Genomic DNA, 21,703 nt, shown 5'->3' on the forward strand with positions numbered 1-21,703 from the left:
TTTTTTGGCATGCAGGATCTTAGTTCCTCGACCAGGAATCGAACCCATGCCCCCTGCAGTGGAAGCGCAGAGTCTTTTTTTTTTTTATATATAAATTTATTTATTTTATTTATGTATTTTTGGCTGCGTTGGGTCTTCATTGCTGCACGCAAGCTTTCTCTAGTTGTGGTGAGTGGGGGCTACTCTTCGTTGCGGTGCGCGGGCTTCTCATTGCGGTGGCTTCTCTTTGTTGTGGAATACTGGCCACTCTGACTCTGCGAGGGTCCGAGGCATCTTTGAGCCCTGGTGCTCTGTGTGGTAAGAGCTTCAGCCAATGTTGGTTTAGGTGAGTCCCACACCTCTTCTGTTCTAAGCTACCAAAGGCCTTCTCGATTTCATCGTGTTCTCCCATTTCCCCCCGAGGTTCGGCCCCGCAGCGTCCATGGCACCCGGGCATGGGCTCTGGAGGCCGAGTAGGAAGGGATGGGATTGCTGTAGCCAGAGCCCTCAATGTAGGGCTTGGAGGAGAAGCCAGTCTGACCAGCTGAAGCCTCATGCCTGACAGTCACACCTAATCTGGAATAAAAAGCGATGTTACCTCTGTTTCATCATCCACTTTCATCACTGCTTATCCAGATGGTTGATGGTGCCGTGCCTGTGAGCGAAGTGGGGGGACCTGACGCTCTGTCTGTGGGCCGGGGTGAGGGAGGATGCTAGGCTGGGGAGGTGAGCCCCACCCTGACTCTGGGGCAAAGGGGAGGTGATTCCTTAGACTGTGGGCCCTTTCTCCTTGGGACTCCCACCAGGGAGTGCTAAATCTTCAGTTTGCCAAAAATTACATTTTCATTGCAGAAAAATCCTCAAGGGCATTCACTGGAGGGATGGTACAGCTTTAAAGAAATACCTAAGAGGGTATATCTATCTTATGATGGTGGTTGTTTTAAACCAAGTCTCTTTAACGTTCCTGATTCACGTCAGGAACTAAAGCATTTGGTGCTGCACATCCTAAACCCGGCGGTGCAGGGGCCCGGGGCCCGGTCTCCACCGACCCCTGCAGCCTCCCCCTCCGCCAGCCCTGCACCCTGAGCAGTGCAGTGTTCGTGCAGCCAGAGGACTCAGACGACTCAGGACTTGCGCAGCCTCTGGGCATTGGTGCTCTGCCAGGCAGGGGCACTTCTGACCACTCGCCTCAATCTCTATCTCTACTTCTGCTGAAGAGCAGAGGCCTGGACTTTCCCCTCCACTGATGCTCTGCCTGTTTTCTCATTGTCCAACACTTGGTGGGCACGCCAGTCGTTTTTGAATGCACGAATACTGCATTTGCGACGTGAAAAGAAACGTGTCCTCCATCCTACCCATTTCCCTGGACACTTGGAGCACTTGCCTGATGTAAAACCGCCCCATCTTCACAGTTGCAGAGGTGGGAGATGTCTCTGGGGAGGGCGCAGGACTCTCAAACCAGGAGCTTCTTATTAAGGCGTCTGCAGTTCAGGGAGGGGGCCTTATCGCTGCCTCTCCCGAAGGGGCGGACAGGAAGTCGTGGGCAAGAGGAGGCCGCTGCTTGGAGGTTTCACGACGAGGAAACTGAGGCTGGCTTTCCCAGGAGCTCCAGGCAGTTGAGTGGAGGAGGCTGGAGCCAGCCTTTGCAGATCCTAAGCCTGGATTCTGCCTCTCTTATCCCCCGCCCCTCCCCTCCCCTGCTCCCACCTTCCTCAGCTCCCCCAGGGGTGCCTCAGAGGTAACCTCACAGGGCCAGGGGGGCAGCTTTGTAGGAAAACATGCACCCAAAATGGCCAAATCCCTGAGGACTTGAGAGAGGCACATGTGGGGTTATTTTGGGTTTGGTGGGCCGGGCTCGGATCTCTCTGGCATTCCTGGCCGTTGGCCTCTCAGAATTGACCAGAATGGAAGGATGATAAAAATCGAGGCCCCAGGAATAGCTCAAGAATTTGCTCATTCGTGACCCCTGTAAAGAGGTGCCGCTCAGCCCAGAGCCCACAGCAAGGCTGGGGCTGAAGGAGGTGCTGGAAAGGGGAGGGGAAGAGGAGGAAGGTTTCAGACAGTTTCCTCTTCCGGGCAGGAGCAGGTGGGAGCTCAGGGCTGGTTTGGGGCCAGTCTGATAAGGAGCCAGAGGAGTGTCCCTCCCACACCAGCTCGTCCCTGCCTCTCGGGGGTCGCCTGGTAACACCCACTGGTCAGGTCAGTGCAGCCCTCTCTCTGATCTCTCTGCTCTGTTTCTCTGTCCCCCTCGGACCTAGGCAGCTCGCGGCAGCTCTGGCCTTGCATCGTGGGGAGCCTCCTCTCTCCCTCCCTTCCCCGGAGTCAGGCCCAGAGACCCTTCTGCACGGTGCGCGTGAAGGGGGCGCGTACTGAGCACCCGTCCGGTAGCAGGTCAGGGGTACAGTGATGCCAGGCATCTGCCTCTGCCCCGGAGGAGCCGGCATGGGTGTGTAGAGACCCGTGTAGTTGTGCGCTGACCCGTGATGCCCTCCGGGCCGTCCGTGGTGCTGGAAGGGCGCTGGGGATCATAGCAGGTGAGTGGTCAGTGGAAAGAGCGGCCCCGGGGAGTCAGGACACCTGGCTGGCCCTGGATCAGTCACGTCACTTCGCTGGGTTTTTCGTGTGTAAAGTGAGGAGTCTGTGATCCCCAAGTCCCTTCTGGCTTGAGAGTTACCTGGTTCCAGGAGCCGCGGGGAGGAAGACCCTTCTCAGACGGGTGGGATGTTTTTGTTGCCTCCGCTCTTTGTTCCAAAGGGGGGGTCCAAGGGTGAACATCTCAGCTGAGTCATCCCCATGGGGACAGGCTGAGGGCTCAGATGTCACAGCTGGGCCTCAAACCTCTCTTTTGTTCTCTGGACCCTCCTGCTTGTGCAAAGTCAGACTTTAGGTTTAAGAAAATAGTTGCCCTTGTCCAGGTTGAGGTGGTTGCCCCTTGGCCTACAAGATGAGGTCCGAGGGGCTGAGTGAGGCTTGCAGAGTCTGCAGTGACCTGGAGCAGTGTCCAGCCTCACTGCTCCCCACTTGGGGCCACTCTGTCCCATTTGTCTGTGTAACGCCCTCCACACGGGTTCTCATTTCCCATTGTTCTTGTCATTGTCTGCCTGGCTTGGAACTCCCCTTCTATCCTGCATGGTTTTTTCTCTTATGAGCATTGTTTTACCAAATCTGAAAGCTCAGTCAGCCATGATTTCTTCAAGAATTTTTTTTTTTTTGGGCCGTGCTGCACGGCTTGCGGGATCTTAGTTCCCCAACCAGGGATCTAACCTGGGCCCCTGGGTGGAAGCCCAGAGTCCTAACCACTGGACTGCCAGGGAATTCCCTCTTCAAGTATTCTTCTGTTCCCCCTTCTCTCTCCTCTCTTTCTAGAACTTCCACTATGTGTACATTAGACTGTTTGATACTGTCCTGTAGGTTGCGGAAGCTCCATTAATTTTTTCCATCTTTTTTCTTTCTGTGCTTCATCTTGGATAGTTTCTAGTGTTAATATCTTCGAGTACAATTATCTTTTCTTCTGCAGTGTCTAATCCAATGTTAATAAGTCCCATCCAGTGTATTTTTCATTTCAGATATGGGATTTTTCATCTCTAGAAGTTCCATTCGAGTCTTTTTTTATATCTTTCATTTCTCTTCACACCAAGCTTATGTTTTCCTCTGCATTCTTGTGCTTATGGGACATACAATTACTGTTTCTTTTCACCCTTGTTTACTGGTTTCATCGTCTGTCATGTTTGCGTCTGTCCTATTTTTTCACCCTTGTTTACTGGTTTCATCATCTGTCATGTTTGCGTCTGTCCTATTTTTTCACCCTTGTTTACTGGTTTCATCTCTGTCATGTTTGCGTCTGTCCTATTGACTGCTTTTCCTCCTGGTTATGGCTCATATTTTTCGACTTCTGTGAATGCCTGCTAAGTTTTGATTGGATGCCAGATGTTGTCAATGGAGCGTTGCTGGATTTTGTTACATTCCTTCAAATAGTATTGGACTTTATTCTGGCATGCATCTTAACTGCTTGGGATTGGTTTAATATGTCCGAGGCTTGCTTGTAAGCTTTGTTAGGGTGCGTTCAGCCTTCGGGCTAGGGCTAATGTAGCTTCACTACTGAGGCACCACCCTCTGAGGACTCTACCCAGTGCCTTGTGTGTCGGGAGCTCTTCTGCTCCCGTTGGTGGGAATGTGGCCCTGAGTGAGCTCCGCAGATTGGCTGGCCCATTGCTTTCTGTTGGTTCTGTTCCCAGGCTTGTGGTGTTTTACCCTACACTTGTGTAGGTCAGCTGGAGATGCCGGGGGACTCTTCTCCAGAGCACCCTCTCTGTGCAGTCCCCTTCTCTCCAAAGTTCTGCCCTAAAAATTCTATCTCTATGAACTCCAATTTCTGTCTCCTCAACTCGGTGGGACCACTGGACCCCGTGTGGCTTCCTTGTCCTCAGCTGCTGTGTGGGTGCTGCCTCCGGACAGTAAGCTTGGCCATCATGGGACTCCCTCTTGTGTTTCCTTCTCTCACGGATTACAGTCTAGTGCTGCCTGCTGTCCAGTGTCTGAAGCAGCTGTTTCGTGCCTTCTGTCCAGCTTTTTAGTCGTTTAAGGGGCAAGGGTGAAGCCAGTCCCTGTCACTTCACCGTGGCTGTAATCTGAGGCTAGCATTATTGGAACACTCACCTTGGGCATCGTTACCCTCTGGGGCAGGTGTCTCTAGTCAGCCTTCCTACGGGAAAGACCCCATTAGCCGTGTGTTCTTTCCCCCGTGTTTCATCTGGTTTTTTTTTTTTTTTTTATCTCTCCACACAGGCTGTCTCCCTGAGCACAAAGGTGATACGGTATTTCCCTTAACATCCTTTGTACCTAGCCCAGTGCCCGGCACATAGGAAACAGCTCCTGTTTGTGGACCAAATGAATAAACTGGAAGAAACTATAAGCTAATTGTGCCGTGTGGTTGCTAAGAAAAACAATGCTGCCCTGGGTATGAGGTTTACACTTTGTGCTCTGTGGAGCTTGTAGCACATCTGCATCTGGGTTTTGTTAATTCTGGTTGGGATACTGGCAACTCTGAGTGCATCCAGAGGAGGGTGACTAAGATGGTGGAAACTACACCACATGGGGACTGGGTGAAGGGTTTGGGAATGTTCCTTTTGTCTGGAAGTTATTTTTATGGAGTGTTATGGGAAGGGAGGGGATGCACAGTAATGGCCTCCTGACGTGGGCAGGATTGATGTGGACAGGAGGGTTTAAACATGTCCTGTGGCTTCAAAGCCTAAATACCCAGGTGCCTAGGACCCGTGGGGGAGGGGATTCGGGGAGGTCAGACGTGGGCCCAGTTCCAGGAAGAACTTCCTAACAGCTGGAGCCATCCGGCAGAGGAGGAACGGGCTACCTTGGGAGGTAGTGAGCTCCCCATCACTGCTGGGGTTTAAGCAAAGACTGATAGTGACCCGGGATTTTGTTTGGGATGAAGAGTAGGTACAGTGTTACACGAGATACTCTCTAAGATACTTTTCTACTCAACGAGGTTAAATGTTACTCCTCCTTTTGAGCCCCTGATTCATCCGCCCTCGCCACTCTGCATCCCACGCACACGTACACGCACGCACGCACGCACGTACGCACCTGTGCAAGCGTGTTCAGAAAACACACCTGAAACATGCTCCTCACTACTCTTGTGAAACTCCTTGCAGCCTCCGTCGCCGGGCCTCGTCTGGGGCCCCTGCAGAAGCGGCCTCCCGCTGCCGGTGCTGGGCCCCGTCATCCCCCTTCAGCCTGCCTGGCACCGCATGGATCCGGGCTGGCCCTGTGTCGGCGCCTCGTCCCATTGTCTCCTGTGTCTGGACACACGGTGCCTTTGAGGCAGGATGACTGTGAGCCTCCTGCACAGCGAAGCCTGGCAGCCTTGCTGCAGCCCTACCCGTGCTGGTGAACGTGGCTCTGCACAGGCACCTCCGCTCTTGACTGCTCGCTGGCTTGTTGCTCTGGGTCTTGGGTCTCTTCCTCCGCGGGGCCTCTCCTCCCTGGACTGGAAGTGCCCGGGAGGTTTCACCCCCAGGTTGAAGATGCTGGGGAGGCCTGTTTAACGGTGGTCCTGGCAGATTATCAAGGGAATCCTCAAGCACCTGCCTTTTCCCCTTTCTAAGGATGCAGCCCAGGAAGGACGGGCGGGGCTGCGGCTCGGTGGCTTTGGGGGAGGGGAGGGGACCTCAGAAGGGGTCCTAAGCCAAGGGCCTGTCTCCTGCTTCCCCGAAGCTGTTGTCCCACCTCTGTATGGAAGGAGCCCGGTCAGGTCGCTTGTAAGCGGTCACAGCTGGGCAGGCTCTGGGGCAAGGGCTTTGCAGAAAGAGAGTTCTTAAAAGAAAGAAAGAGAGATCTTCCTGGCAGCCGAGTGCTGGGCTGTGCCCTGAGTGAGAGGCCTGAGCTCCGGGAGCCTCTCTCCTGGTGCACTGCTCCCTTCCCCCACCGGGCGAGCCAGGCACCACCATGGGCATAAGGAGCGCTCTTGAACTGGGGACTTTCTGGCCCTCTTAGCCTTGGCCTCCAGACCAGTTTGACCTGCAGGAGGCTCCATTTCTTACTTTGCGAGATGGGAGGAACAGTGGCTCTCCGGGGAGCTGGAGGATGGCCCGTTTGCAGGACTTTCTTTTGTGTCCGAGGCTGCCGGGTCCCCAGAGCAGCTTTCACCAGCCCGAGCAGTGTGGGTTTGGCCTCTTCCTCAGCCAGTGCTCAGAACCCTTTGTGAATGAGCATCCTGTCTCCCTTAACGGAGAGGGAACGTTCTTTGGAGACCGGTGTACCTGGAGGGCTGGCACCTGCCTGCATTCGGGCTCACAAAGCCCGCGCGCCCTGGAAAAGGGGCCCGGGGAGAGGAGGTGCATCACTCTGTGTGCGTTCTGTCTGTCCAGTGCCCAGATGGTGTCTGGCACAAAGCAGGCACTCAGGAGCCCTTGATGACCGAATGGAGTCGTCCCTTCATCCCCGTGACTGGGCCGCGCTGCAGTCCAGAGGTGCTTCAGCGGGAAGCGGTGCTCCTGGGCCTCTCACTGTTCGATGGGAAACCTGAGTGTTCTGTCTCGTTTCCCGCTTGTTCCATTGGAGGGTGCCAAGACCATAATAAAAGCAATGGTATATAAAAAACAAAAAACAAAAAAACAAGCAATGGCATAATCACAGCTAATATCGATGGAGCGCATTCTGTCATGATCTGCAGGATTTTGGCCTAATTCTTGAAATGCACTCACTAGAAAGAAGTTTCCTGAATTTGTTCTCCATTCCCCGTGGCTTTTTGCATCAATTCCTGACTTCTGCCTTGGAACACATTTGCCTCTGCTGTGAAGATAATAAAAATATATTCAGTATTTTTGTCAGTCTTATCTGTGGTAGCTGTTGTCTACGTGCTGCTTTAGGTCAACAGATATTTTACTGAGGATTTTTGTATGGGTGATCTTTCTATTCTCTATGTGGTTATCCATGTGGGACTTTCTCATTTATGCTCTGCCAGGCGTTTACTGGGCACCTGCCGTGTGCAAGGGATTCTGTGGTGAGCAGTACCAGGCGTGCCCGCAGGTCCGAGGGCCTCAGACCGGTCCTTGGAGGCAAGGACTGTCTGTGTAAACCCCTCTCTGTGGTGTCCTGTTAGCACTCAGGGTCCCCACCCCGGGACTGAATAAGTAATTATTCAGTTGGTGCTGGATAAATAATTTTGGGGTCTTCCATTTCTATAGGGCGCCCCACTGTGAAAGCACCAAAGAATATTCCCAGAAATCATCTTACCTGTCGTTTCCTCCTGACAACGACCTTGAGAAGTGGCTAGAACGAGCGTGTTTTTATTCTAGAGGAGGCCACTAAGCCTTAAAGGACTGGCAACCCCCGAGTGGGGCTGTCCTAAATGTCCTGAGACTCATTCATCCCACAAATGTTTGGGGGCCAGCACTGTTTAGGCTCTGGGGATGCAGGAGTGAAGAAAAATCCACGACCACAAGAGCTTATATTTTGGAGGGGGAGACAAACAATAAACAAATAACTAAAATCTATAGTGACAAATGTTATGGGTCAGAGTGAGATAGGGAAGGGGGTGGGAGGAAGGGGCAGGGGGCAGGTATTGTGGGTTAAACAGTGTCCTTAGGAAAGGCGTTCCTGAGGAGATGACATTTCATCAGAGAGGGAAGAAGAGGTGGGTGAGTCCTGGAGATATCTGGGGGAGGTGCATCCCAGGGCCGAGAGAACAGGAGGTGCAAAGGCCCTGCGGCAGGAGCGTGTGAGGCTTGTTGGAGCCCAGTACAGCTGAGTGAAGGGAGCAAGGGAAAGGTCACAGGACTCAGACCCTGCAGGGGCTTGAGGGCCATTCTGAGGGCTGTCGCTTTTATGGTGGGCAAGGTGGGCGCCTTTGGAGGAATTAGATCAAGGAGACGGACCTGCGTTTCATTTCGGAAGGACCACGGCGGCCGTTGTGTAGCCGGCTCAGTGTGCAGCAGGAGGAACAGCAGTAACTGTTGTCTATCAAGTGCGTGTTGTGTGCTGGGCACCAGGCAGACCCCGGGCGTGCACGTTCCATTGGATCCTTCCGACGACCGACGTTACCTGCATCTTCCTTAGGAGGAAACCAAGAGCCGGCTGCTGGAGCAGCTGCTAGCTGGGGACAGCCTGATTCCAAAGCTTGCGCTCTCGACTGTTGTCCGGTTTTCAGGGGCGAAGGGACAGATTGCTTAGGGTGACGGCACAGGCGTCTGGGGTCAGGGTCAGGCTGCCCTGTGCCTGTTCTCTGGCCGCTCTCAGCTGTTCAGCTGGCCAGCCAGCAGCGGTGTGGGGCAGGCTCTCCCCTTTACCTCAGTGTTTGCTGGAGGGTGGGACAGATTGCTTCTAGATGAGGGAAGGCAGCTTGGGGAGTGGAGTCTGTGCCCTGACTCTAGACAGCAGCCTCTCTGGGCCCGCAAGGACCCCGTGTCTTGTGTTTGGCATGTTAGATAAGCCCTGTGACTTAGAGGCCTGGGCTTTCTGCTACCGATCAGGGCTCAGCCCGAGGCTGGCGGGCGGCCACTGCAGATGGTCCCCCCTCCCTGGAGGCAGACCCTCCCTCTCTTTCTGAGTGAATCTGGGCCAAAATGCCCTGTATTTTATCCATCTCTTGTCTTCTGAGTAGTTCAGGTCACTTTCAGAATGTCACTTCCGTAATCCTCTTATTTATTGCTCCTGAAGGAAGCGAGGGGGATTTTTCCTTGTTTTTTAAAAAAATATGCTGCAGGGTGGAAAATCGGGGTCAGAGTAAAGCTGGTGTGGGAGCAGAAGAGGGAACCTAGAGGCCCAGGCCAGGTGCAGCTGGCCTCGAGGAGGGGCGAGGGCATAGGTGAGCTGGTGGGAAATGGGGGCTTCTGGACTGGGGGAAGGCCGCTCCCTTTGCGTTTACCCTGCACTTCGGTGTCTGAACCTGGGGGAGGGGGGCTGGGGTGGGACGCCCTGCCCTTACCTAGCGGCGCCTCGGGGACTCGGGGCCCGCTCTCTGCACAGGTCCCCGTGCACGCACGTCTCCTGTTCTCACACACTCACTGTCTGCACCCTCCCCCGCATGCACACTCACACGGGGCATGCACGCGCACGCTTGCACATGGCTTACGTGCTGGTTCACACTCGTGCTCTGTACGCGCCTGCATGCCTGCTCACATGCTTGCCCACAGCGCACGTCAGCGGCTGGACCCCAGCTGCAGGTGATCTGGCAGGAGAGTTTGTGACAGCAGCGGGTCCTCACAGCCCCAGCCCTTCGCCTTCTCTACTGGTGCCTCAAGTTCACCTTGGAGAGACAGAGGGGATGCCTCAGCTGGGAGGTGCTGTGTCTGTGATGAGTAACAGGCCCTGTAGAACCAGCCAGGAGGGGACTGGCCGTGGGAAGAGGGGAGCCCTCCGCCGGGCCCCCTGCATGCACCCCCCAGTCCCCCACCTTGAACGTACGCCTTTGGCAGAGCCAGACCTCGATGGGGCTGGGAGGAGGGCGCCCTGTTCAGCGCCCTTTCGGGGCTGGGGCTGTTTCAGGAAGGAAAGGCTCCTTGTTGGCTGCTCAGATCCCAGCGGGTTACCAGCCTCAGAAGCCAAGCAGGCAGGCCCCTGACTTTATTTCTATTTCAGAGCCACCACTGCTGCAGAGCAGGAAATCGTCAAGGGGCCGTGGGAATCCACTGAGGCTCCAGCGCCTCCTTCGGGGCGGGCATGGGGGAGGGGGCCTCTCCCAAAAGCCGCCTGGAGCAGGTGCCAGGCTGCGGCTCCTCCATGGCAGCTTCTTCCCAACTGGAAATCCAGCAAGGGAACATCCTCGTGAGAACCTGTGCTTGGCCAGGCGGGACTGAAGGGGTGGGAGGGGCCTGGAGATGGGGCTTGGATTCCCAGCTGGCTTGGCTGACTAGCCAGGTGGCCGGGCCTCCGTTCCCAGTCTCTGGGCCTGGATCTTTCTGAGCTTCCGAGCTCTGGCTTTCACGGGCAGGGGTGAGGAGAGAGGGCCTCCTTGGCCCAGGGCAGCCCCCAGGCCCAGGTGCCCTCCCTCCGGGGCTTCCGTGTGCTTGTTGTAAGGTCCAGCTTCCCCTTTGTGTTTCAGACACTGGTGTCCTGGTGGCCTGTGCCCTGTGGGGCTGCCAGACTGCTCCAGAGACCCTTAGGTCACACCCGGAGCCAGACTTCTGCCTCACTGTCCCCATTCTTCATGCTCAGATTGGTTGTATCTCATCGACTCATATATCACCTTGTTCCAGAAAAGCTGATTAAAACAAACCCAGATACCTGGTAACATCACCAGCGCTACTTGCGCATGGCTTTGTTCATTCCTGGCTTGAGTTTCACCTGCCAGCTAGAACTCTTGTCTGTGGCCAACAAGTTGATGGGTTGTGACGGGTCCCCAGCCCTGGCTTGTGTTCTTGCTGCCTGGACAGCATGGTGCTGTGGGTCCTTATCCCCGAGGATTCTGTTTAGGGTCACTTCCCTTCGCTAAGTGCCCCCCACCTCCCCCTTTCTTGGGTAACCCCATAACATCTTGTGCTGAGGCTACGGGGAGGAATAAGACACAGCCTCTGGGCTCTAGTCTAGGGGACAGGCCGGTGGAAATCCAGTACCTGCACCGCAAGGGAAATGCATGCGCTGCACAGGTGCTCTGTGAACCTTCGTTGGCCTCACGGATCTGAAAAAACATTCCTTCCACGCTCGCGTGTTACTGATACTGTGGCTTGCTGTAGGGTTCTAGGCTAGGGATCTTTTTTGTGTGCAAAGCATTGCTTAAGTTCCAAGGTTACTGTCTAATGTTCCAGTTTTAATCTTTGGCAGGTAACACAGTTTTTCTCTCTGGAATCTCTAGTGTTCTGCGTGTAAAAGTCTCCGCTTTGGCTGCTGTTCTGAAACTTCAGAAGTAACACGACTCAGTGTGGATATGTTTCCATCCAGGGCTCCCTGGAACCTGTCAGTCTTGAAACACCCATTATTTAGTGCTGAGAAATTTTCTTGAATGACTTCATTGATTTGCTCCTTTCGTTTTCTCTCTTCTTTCCTCTGGAGCTCCTAGAATTTGGATATTGAATCTCCTGGATTAGTCTTACAATTTTATTGTCTTTCTCTTTCTCCTTACGTGCACTCCCCCCAACCCCTGCAAAATCTGGTAGATTGCTTTTTTTGCTTTTTGGCTGCATTGTGTCTTTGTTGCTGTGCGCGGGCTTTCTCTAGTTGCGGCGAGTGGGGGCTGCTCTTCGTTACAAGAGTATGTGTGGGCTTCTCATTGTGGGGCTTCTTTTGCTGCGGAGCATGGGCTCTAGGCATGTGGGCTTCAGTAGCTGTGGCACGTGGGCTCAGTAGTTGTAGCCCATGGGCATTGTTGCTCCATGGCTTGTGGGATCTTCCCAGACCAGGGATCGAACCCGTGTCCCCTGCCTTGGCAGGTGGCTTCTTAACCACTGCACCACCAGGGAAGTCTGGGAGATTTCTTCAGCTTTACATTCTAGGCTTCGGTTGAGGGTTTCATGTTAATTAGTATATTTTTAATGTCTAAGAGTTCTTATATTTTCTAAATATACATTTTTTGTTTTTATAGCATCTTGTTTTGTTTTCATGGATGCGGCATCGCCTCTTACTTCTCTGAGGCTATTAATGATACTTTTATTCATTAAAACTAAATGGGAGGGCTTCCCTGGTGGTGTAGTGGTTGGGAGTCCGCCTGCCGATGCAGGGGACGCGGGTTCGTGCCCCGGTCCGGGAAGATCCCGCATGCCGCGGAGCGGCTGGGCCCGTGAGCCATGGCCGCTGAGCCTGCGCGTCCGGAGCCTGTGCTCCGCAATGGGAGAGGCCACAACAGTGAGAGGCCCGCGTAACGCAAAAAAAAAAAGACTAAATGGGAGGGTTCTTCCTCACCATTTCTTATAAAGTGTGTGTGTGCTTTTTCTGTCTTTCCTGTGACAGGCTTTCTCCTGAAGTCTGGTGATCCTTGTAGTCTGGTTACATGTGTGGGGGGCATTAAGGTGTGTGTGTGTGTGTATGTGTGTGTATGTATGTGTATGCGTACCTTAATGGGGCATTAAGGTGTGCATGCATACATGTGTATGTGTATCTATGTGTGCACGCATGTGTATGTATGCGTGCATCTGTGTGCGCACGCACGTGTGTGCGTGTATATACGTGTGTATACATGTGTGTATGTGTGCGTGTATGTGTGTGTGTTTGTGTGTGTGTGTGTGTGTGTCTGTGTGTGTGTCTGTGGCAGGAGCATCCTGTGGACTCTGGGCCTCACGTAGGGTGACCTGGTTGGCCTGTTTCATTTAGGAACCCAGTAAGTTAACATCTTTGGTATTTTCTCCTGAGCTGTTAGATTCCCTAGAGAAGAATCTTCTAACCTACCTGGGAACTAATGGAAAGAGGGCAGGGATCTCGGCCTTCTGTGCTTCAGCTGAATCCCCTGTTTTCAACGTAATGCCTTGTGCTGGGTGTCCCCAGTCCACAGACCTTCTGCCTTTGCCCCTGCAAAGAATACCCCCCCGGGGTGGGGTGGCACGGCCACGGTCACCTGCCAGATGGTGTGGGAGAGGAGATCTGGGCGGGGGGAGCTCTTTCTAAAGCAGACTTTTTTTTTGGCCATGTTGCGCAGCTTGTGGGATCTTAGTTCCCTGACCAGGGATCGAGCCCGTGCCCCCTGCAGTAGAAGCGCAAAGTCCTAACTACTGGACTGCCAGGGAGGTCTCCTAAAGCAGACTTTTAATCAGGCCTCCTGGTTTGTTTGTTTTTTATTTATTTTTTGTTGCATTGGGTCTTCGTTGCTGCGCGTGGGCTTTCTCTAGTTGTGGCAAGCGGGAGCTACTCTTCCTTGCGGTGCGTGGGCTTCTCACTGCGGTGGCTTCTCTTGTTGCAGAGCATGGGCTTTAGACGCGTGGGCTTCAGTAGTTGTGGCTCACGAGCCCAGTAGTTGTGGCACGCAGGCTCAGTAGTCGTGGCTCGCGGGCTCTAGAGCACAGGCTCAGTAGTTGTGGTGCATGGGCTTAGCTGCTCCGTGGCATGTGGGATCTTCCCAGACCAGGGCTTGAACCCGTGTCCCCCTACATTGGCAGGCGGATTCTTAACCGCTGCGCCACCAGGGAAGTCCCGTCCCCACTTGTTTTTAACAAACCAGTGTCTTCAGCCTTCGTGGGGAAGGAATGAAAGATTATTTTATCGTGTGGGTCCATTGCAGAATCCCAGTAACTGGAACTGGGCCGGGTCTGTGTGAGACCCTCAGTAATCGCCGGCTGGGTGAATGAGTGAGCAAATGGACGAACTGCAGACAGACTTGGTAACAGAAATGGAAACAGAAGCACAGTGCACGCAGGTTCCCTTCTGTTCTGAGATGCGAGCTGATTGCTGTGGCCCTGAGCCTGTTGGATGTGAAACTGACATAGCTGTGGCTGGTGGTGGGGACACAGGGAACACTTTTCTTGTTTGGAGTGTTTCTCCGGCTGTAGTGAGCGTGTACTCCTGTGATTTTTGAAGGGAAGGAGACGAGTAGGAATAAGGATGAAGTGTCAGCGTGGGCACAGCTTTCACAGCGTCCCCAACTCACCGCGCCTTTGTTTCTCATTCTGTGAAACAAGCGGTCCGACCAGATGCATCTAAGGTTTCACCCAAGTGCCAGCCCTGTGAGTCCACCATTGTCCTCTCCTGTTTGTATTACGACAGTGGACAGTGTACGCTTCTTGTCGAAAAGAACTGCCCCCACCGCCTTTTCTGTTTTTTTGACCTAGAATGACTTTCACCCACTCTTCTGCTCATGTGCGTCCTTTTAGTCCTTCAGAACAGGGTGCTTCCTTCATGAGGGCTCCCCAGCTGCTCCAGGACATGCCGGCTCCCTTTCCCCAGCCTCCTCGGGCATTTTCACTTTGCAGCTGGGTATAGAGGAAGGGGCATAGCCCTGGAAGCCCAGTGGTGCTAGTTTGAATATTAATTCTGTGGCTTACTGTGTGACCTTGGACCGCTGACCTGGTCTCTTAGAGCTTTAGTTTCCTCATCTGTCCAGAGGGAATTTGTAATAAAAGTTATCTCATGGGGCTTATATGAGAATTAAATGAGATAGGTTTTAAAAACTCCCCCTTTAACATGTGACACGAAATAGACAAGTAACACAAGAGGACGATAATAGCAGTAATAATCAACATTTATGTGTATTACCTTATTTACCGTGAAGTAGATACCTTTATTATTTTTATTTTACAGATCAGGAGACCGAGCCATAAAGAAATAACTTGCCCAAGGTTGCAAATCAAGGACATTTAGCCCTTAAATTTTCTTTAAGTGTTTTGAGTTTGCATTTATTCTGCAAATATTTATATGAGAGCCGACTCTAGGTCAGGTCATGGTGCTGGAAATACGGCAGTGAAAAAAAAACAACAAAGTTCCTGTCCTCGTAAAGCTCGGATCCTAGTGTAAGAACTGGTTGGTGAACAAGCAAATGCATGTGTAGCAGGTAGAGTTAAGTGCCATGGAGAAAGCTAAGCCAGGTAACGGCTTAGGGAATGCCTGGGGCGTGAGGGGGCAAGGAGGGGGAGAAAGGAAGAGGCGCCAGAGGGAGAGAGGGGAGAGGAGGAGCGGGGAGGGGAGAAGGGGCGGGAGGAGATGGACCTCGTGGAGCACAGACTCTGGTGCCGCCTGCAGGCCCTGCCCTCCACTCGGCGCCCAGCCTTAGCGGCCTTCGTCTGGACCCTCAGTGGGCTGCGTGCCCCTGCCCCAGGGCCTTGCACACGCCACTTCTCCTGCTCCTCTTGGTCTCAGAGGCCAGTCCTTCCCAGGAAAGCCTGCCTGCAGCAGGCCTGGTTGGCCCCCTTGTTCTGTGCTCACCGCACACACTCAGTGTGTGGTCCTCAGAGCCCGGCTGTCTGGCTGTTGGGGCCATGGACAAACAAGAACAGAGGCCCTGACCGTGACTGCTCCTCTCTTCTCTCCCCTAAATCTCCAGCATCTAGCGCAGGGGCTGGTAAATATTGTCTGTAAAGGACCTGATTGTAAATATTTTAGGCTCTGCAGACCATCAGGTCTTTGCTGCAGCTGCTCACCTCTGCCCTTTAGCTCTGAAGTGGCCAGAGACTACACGAACACCAGTGAGAGTGGCTGCGTTCTAATAAAATTTATTTATGGACACTGAAATTTGAATTTCATATAATTTCTACCTGTTGGGAAATATTATCTGGCGTTTGATTTTTTTCCAACCTCATAAAAACGCTATAGTTGTTCTTGGTTTGCAGGCTGTACAAAAACAGGCGAAGGCTGGATTCAGCCTGTGGGCTGCAGTTTATTGACCTCACACGTAGCCTGATGCATGGCGTATAGTAGGTTCTCAATAGATGTTTGTTGAATGACTGAATGATAGATGTTTGTTGAATGACTGAATGAAATCTTGGCCATGGGCAAGAGGTAGTGAGATTGCGAGCTGTGGCCTTCCGTCAGTTAACGTCAGGATCTCTACCCCTTATCAGATTCCTTGTAATCTGTTAAAATTAAGGAAGATGGGCAACTGGTTCTTTTTTTTTTAAAAGAACAGCTTTAGGGGCTTCCCTGGTGGTCCAGTGGGTAAGACTCCACGCTCCCAGCGCAGGAGGCTCGGGTCCGATCTCCGGTCAGGGAACTAGATCCCTCACGCCGCAACTAAAAGATCCCACATGCCAGAACTAAAGATCCCGCGTGCCACAACTAAGACCCAGTGCAGCGAAATAAATAAATAAATATTTTAAAACCCTAGCTTTATTGACACATAATTCGCTACCATAAAATTCACCCATTTAAAGTGTACAGTTCAGTGGCTTTCAGCAGATTCTCAATCGTGTGACCATCATCACCATCAATCTTAGAACATTTTAACACCCCCAGAATAAACTCTGTACCCATTAGCATCTCTCCTCTTCCCCCCAGTTTCTGCCCGCTCCCCAGCCCTAGACAATCATTAATGTACTTTTTGTCTCTATAGAGTTGCCTATTCTGGACATTTCATAGAAATGGAATCGTACTCTATGTGGTCTTTTGTAACTAGCTTCTTTCACTTAGTGTGGCATTTTCAAGGTTCATCCGCGTGATGGCACGTATCAGAATTTCATTCCTTTTTGAGGCCGAATCATATTCTGTGCACGGACGTACCACATTTTGATTGTCCATGTCTGTCATCAGTCGACAGACATTCGGGTTGTTTCCACTTTTGATGGTTATGAATAATGCTGCTATGAACATGCATATACAATTTTGTGTGTGTGTGGACATGGGTTTTCATTTCTCTTGGGAAAACACCTAGGAGTAGAATTGCTGGATCACATGGTGACTGAATGCTGAACGTCTTAAGGAACCACAAGACTGTTTTCCAAAGCAGCTGTACCAATTTACACTCCCACCAGCCATGTACGGGCGTTCCAGTTTCCCCCGTCCTCGCAGACAACTCTTTATTTGCATTTTTTGAACACTTTTTTAACTTTCTTTTTGACTGGCCAACTAGTTCTTAAATGGACACACCACCTTTGCTTGTGAGATTGTGGGCTGAACAGGAACATTTTGATAAGTTTTGTTATTTTCTTCTGTAAAAGCAATGCATGCTTATTAGAGCGTATTTGGGAAACAAAGCCTGATGCCTCTTAGTGATGCACTTGTCACATTTGGTCACAGCTACCAACTCTTTAAGGGTCTCTGAGGACCGAGGCGGTGGCCGCAGGGAACAGTGCGGTGACTCAGGATGCCGACCCTGGGGGCTCAGCCAGGCTTCACTGACAGCTCTGCTGCTGCCCGGCTGCTGGACCCTTGACGAGATGCTTGTCCTCTTTAGGCTCCAGTTTTCTCGTTGGGGAAAAGGATTCACTCATGCATCATTCATCAGTAGATATTTACTGGGCACCTACTGTGTGGCAGGCATAGCATCTGCCTTCGGGGTTATGGTGGAGATTAAACAGGGTGACCCACGTGCAGTGCAGAGCATAATCCCAGGCACTTAATAAATGGTAATAATAAAACCCGGGAAACAGAACCTGCCCTTCCTGAGGCCACGCAGCTCCTCAGGGTGCATGGTCGTCGCCAGGTAACCACAGGGATGCTCAGAGGAGGGAGGGTCCTCACATGTCATCCTCCCCACTCACGCCTCGCACTGGGCTCCGGTCTGGTGGATTCCAGCCTCTGCTGGGACAGGGATGAGTACCCCTCATCCCAGCCCACAGCTGGACAGTCTGGTCTTCATCCCTGCCTTTCTGGAGCCGTGCTATGGCCATGCCTCTGCCGGCAGAGCCAAGGACGAGCCTGCCGCCTCGTCCTCGTGGCAACGCGGGAGCATCGGACGACAGCTACCCTCCGTCCCCTCTCCAGTTCTACCAGCCGTCCCGCCGATAACTCCATCCCGAGACCCCACCGCCCCGTGGCCGCCTTTGGCTGCATCCCAGCTGTTTGTTGTTTCCTGGCCTGGCCCGAGCCTTCTCAGTTGGAGATCCACACACTCAGTGCCAGAATGAATTGTAAGCCTAGAGGGTGACAGATCTTCACCTTTCCCAGGAGGACGGTTTTATGGGAGGAAGTGCTTGAGCAGGAAAGATAACTTCATTATAAATTATGGAAAAAATAAAATTCCAGCCAAAGCCTGCCCGGTCTCCCCTCCCGCTTTCCAAGCTCCGTCCAGGAAGGCAGCCCTGGCCACCTACAGCATCTGGCTCCCTGATGGGTGTCACGGCGCAGCTCGCTCTGCCCAAAGGGTTTGTGATTGGGGAGTTTGAGTTTTCCCCACTGTCGCCTCTCCTGTCACCACGTCTGTCCTAACGGGGCAGAGCCATCGATACACTTATTGGGCTTGGTTTTGTAAGCTGCTGGAGGGAGATGGTGATCAAAGCCCAATGATAAAAGCAGTTCAGCAAAAACAACACGGGAAGGGAGAGGAATCAGCGCTCCATCATTTGTCCGTCTGATTTTTGTATTCTAAGGCGTCTCTCTTCTCTTGGTGGGAGGAATCCACATGTGTCCATCAGTCCCTCTGCTGCTGCCCGTGGGGGTACAGACCTTGCAGTTCTGTAATCAGGAGCATCTGGAAACCCACAAGTGGCCCAGCTCTGCCCTGGGCGGCAGCAATGAGGCAGCATTTCCCACTCCCCGGGCCTGGTTGTTTGAAAGCCCATCCCTAACTATGTTCCTGGCTGAATGACATAACTGTATTCTTCTGTGGTTAGTTACTCATTCAGAAATTCCCCCGTCTGTCTTGCCCCGTCTGTGTTCTCCTGGGATTCTGAGTCAGTGGGAACAGAATATCCGGGTAGCATCCTGGCCCCTGGCTTCTCCTGGGTCTCATCCCTGCCTGGAAGCAGAGGCAGCAGGGGAGCCCATGCTGCAGGTATGAGTCCCGGCTCCTGCCGCTGGAGGGAGCAGCCTGGGGGCAGCTGCTGCAGGTACAGGAACCCCGGGGCCTGCGGGCCGGCTGCCAGTGGGGCAGCTCAGGGCTTGGGCGGTTAGTGGGGTGGGCCTGTGTGCTGAGAGGTACCACGGGAGATGGTTAGGGCTGTGTGCATCCTGGTTCACACCCTGGCTGCCCCTCCCCAGTCGTGCAACCTTGGGCAGGCTCTTTAAGACCTCTTCTCTTCTGTAAAATGGGATAATAAAGGACCTGCTTCACCAGGTTTTTATAAACATTAAGTGAGTTAACACAGGTCAAGCGTCTAGAACCTGCCAGGCGGGTGGAAGGCACTGCAGCTGTTAGGGGCGGTGATGAGGGTGCTCGCCGACCTTTCCTATGGTATTACCTGATCTCTCCTTTTTTTTTTTTTTTCTGATAGAACAGGGCCCATCATCTGTATTTATTGACAAATATGGGAAAACTTTGGCCTCAGCTCAACCCCACCGCGTTTGCCCTCAGGTTCCTTAGTGCCCACTCACTCCCCCGTCCTGCCATCGCGGTGAGAGCCAGCCTTGGTCCGATTGCCAGGCGGCAGCAGACAATCTGGTTTCCTTGCCCCCGTTTCCTCGTCTGTAACCTGTGGGAAGACGTTTACCCCTCCCTTTCCTTGTGCCAACGCCCCCACGGTGTGAACGGTATCAGGGGGCATTTAGTAAGCGAGGCAAGCGGTTAGGAGGACAGAATCTTGGTTGACGGTGTGGGAGGGCTGGGGGCCCAGGGCCGAGCCTCGGGGGTCCGCGTGGTCTGGAAGTGGAGCTGAGCGCCCTCTGTGCGGTGCTGTGAGCAGACTCGGTGGTCTCGTCCACACTGGAGCAGGTGAGACGTTGAGAAAGTTGGTCACGGACGAATGTTCTCAGTGAGCACAAAGGCGCTCCTTCTCTGCCCCAGACCGGACCATGCGTTTTGCCCTCAGGATGCTTGCAAAGGGGCGGAGGAGGGTTTGCTGTCAGGAGGAGGGTCACTGCTTTCCCTTCGTGCACCAGGCAGCTGCTGTGTGAAACGAGGAAAACAAGGCTCCGAGGGGCTCATGAGCCTCCCCCACCCTGAGGTCACACAGTGGAATATGCCAGAGAAGGGATTTAAATGCCCATCTGGGGGATTCCAAAGTCTGTGTTCTTTCCAGGTGGGGAAAGCCGGAGGTGGAGTTCCCAAATCTCTCTGACTTTCTGGACCGTCGTTGTGAAATCTCTCAACACGTGATGTTTGTGTGCTCTCTTTTCTGCCGCCCCTCCCACCCCTCACCTCGCTGCCTGGTGTTTAACCACAAGTCCCCTGCCTCCCCGCCCTCTCTCCCTGCCCCCTGAGACTTGGAGAGAAGAGGGAGCCGCAGCAGGTGAGAGAGACTGAGCTGCAAGGTGCGGATGACCTTGGGCTTTGTTATGATTTTCCGGGACCCTTGGGGAGGTGAATGTGGGGTTCCCAGCTGGGAAGATGCAGGGAGTCAGGGAGCCTCCAAAGGGCACGGCCTGGTGCTGGCTGCCACGTGAGGCGTCTGTCCCGGGTGGCCCCTCAGCTCCCCTCAGCCCTCCCAGTTCCCCTCTTTGGAACCTCTGTTAGGAAGCCCGGAGCCCAGGCCCCTCCGCTCTCCTTCCCCACTGCCTCTTTAAGGCTAAGGCGTGCTTCTCTGCTGCTGATGGTTGGAAAGCTCCCGTGTGTGCCGTGGAGACGGTCCAGGACCATTCCCCTGGACATCAGGGCCGGGAAGTTTTCAACTTCAGACAGGATACCCCCAGGGCCCGGGGACAGGATGCAGCCCTGGTTCACCTCAGCGAACACAGCAAGTGCTTTGGGACCCGGCTAGTTAAAGCTGGCTGGTTACAAGCTGCCCAGTTAGTGCCCTGGTGTGGCAGAAACCCAGCTGGTCCAGAGCCCAGGCACCCACGCCATCCACTTGTCCTCTCTCCTCCCATTGCCCTGGCCCCAGCTCCGGCCCCGGGCATGCTCCTGGCCTCTGGCTGCCTTCCTCTGTGCTTAGGCCTCACCTGAGCCTCAGCCTTTCTACCTGCTGACGGCACCCCATTCTTTGGTGCCCTCCTCCCTTACCCCCCAGCTCGGGCTGGGGTGGGTCAGGGGCAGCGCCTGGCACGGGGCCAGCCCGCGGAGCCCACTCAGTGTGAGCGGGAGTGCAGGGGAGGGGAAGCAGCATGGCTACCGGTCACCTGGTCGGGTCACAGTGACCGGGCCCCTGACCTGCGTGAGGCTGAGTGCACAGCGTGCTTACCTGGGGGGAGCTGCCCATCACAGTTGGTGAGGCCACACCCGTGAGGGACAGTTATGGAGACACCTGGGACAAACCGAGTGGAGCAGGGAGAGGCTGCTGGGGTCTGTGGGACGTAGGCGAGAGCCCGAGCGTCGGGGGCCAGCCCGGCTCTTGCTGCTGGTGTGTTTGTGGATCTTGGCTCGGCCCCAGGGCCTCTGGAGGTTTCCTCTTTAGGAGACTGAGCAGATTGGGGTGGTTCTTCCTGGAGGCCTTTCCAGCTCTGGCTGCTTGACAACCGCTATTTGTCAGGTGCTTTCTGGGGGTCATGGGGCAGGGGTCAGGCCTAACCCCATCTGGTCCTCCCCCCGCCGGGCTCTTGCCTCCACTTCACACATGCTAACGTTGGAGCCAAGGTTACAGTCTGGCGCCTGGGTCACATCCGGGCCGCAGATGTATTTTGTTTGCCCCGTTGATGTTGTTGTTTGTTAGAGCCAACGTTTAAACAGTGAAGAGATTTCACAATCTTAGAGATTTCTGGCTTTTTAGAGATTAGAGGAGGACTAGTTGCCTGGAGCCCACACCAGCCAGTGGGCAACCCCTGGCTGCTTGAGTGTCAGGCATCACCTTTGGGTGGGACCTGTGCATTCCCGAGCCCTCCGTCCCTC

General features: G+C 53.8%; 1 protein-coding gene across 2 annotated transcripts in view; it reads left to right on the top strand.

Moving 5' to 3' along the window:
- Window positions 1-21,703, top strand: part of TSPAN9 (tetraspanin 9) — a 177,061-nt gene that overhangs the window by 7,190 nt on the left and 148,168 nt on the right. The window contains exon 1 of one of the 2 annotated variants that reach the window (XM_024733475.1): window positions 20,155-20,171. The exons of the other annotated variant lie outside the window; for it this stretch is intronic. The gene's annotated coding sequence lies outside the window, so the exon portion shown is untranslated. Of the gene's footprint in view, window positions 1-20,154; window positions 20,172-21,703 lie in introns of those variants that run through there. 2 annotated transcript variants of the gene reach the window in all.

Source organism: Neophocaena asiaeorientalis, unplaced genomic scaffold, assembly GCF_003031525.2.
Source record: "Neophocaena asiaeorientalis asiaeorientalis breed wild unplaced genomic scaffold, Neophocaena_asiaeorientalis_V1.1 scaffold150, whole genome shotgun sequence".
Classification (NCBI taxonomy): Eukaryota; Metazoa; Chordata; class Mammalia; order Artiodactyla; family Phocoenidae; genus Neophocaena; species Neophocaena asiaeorientalis.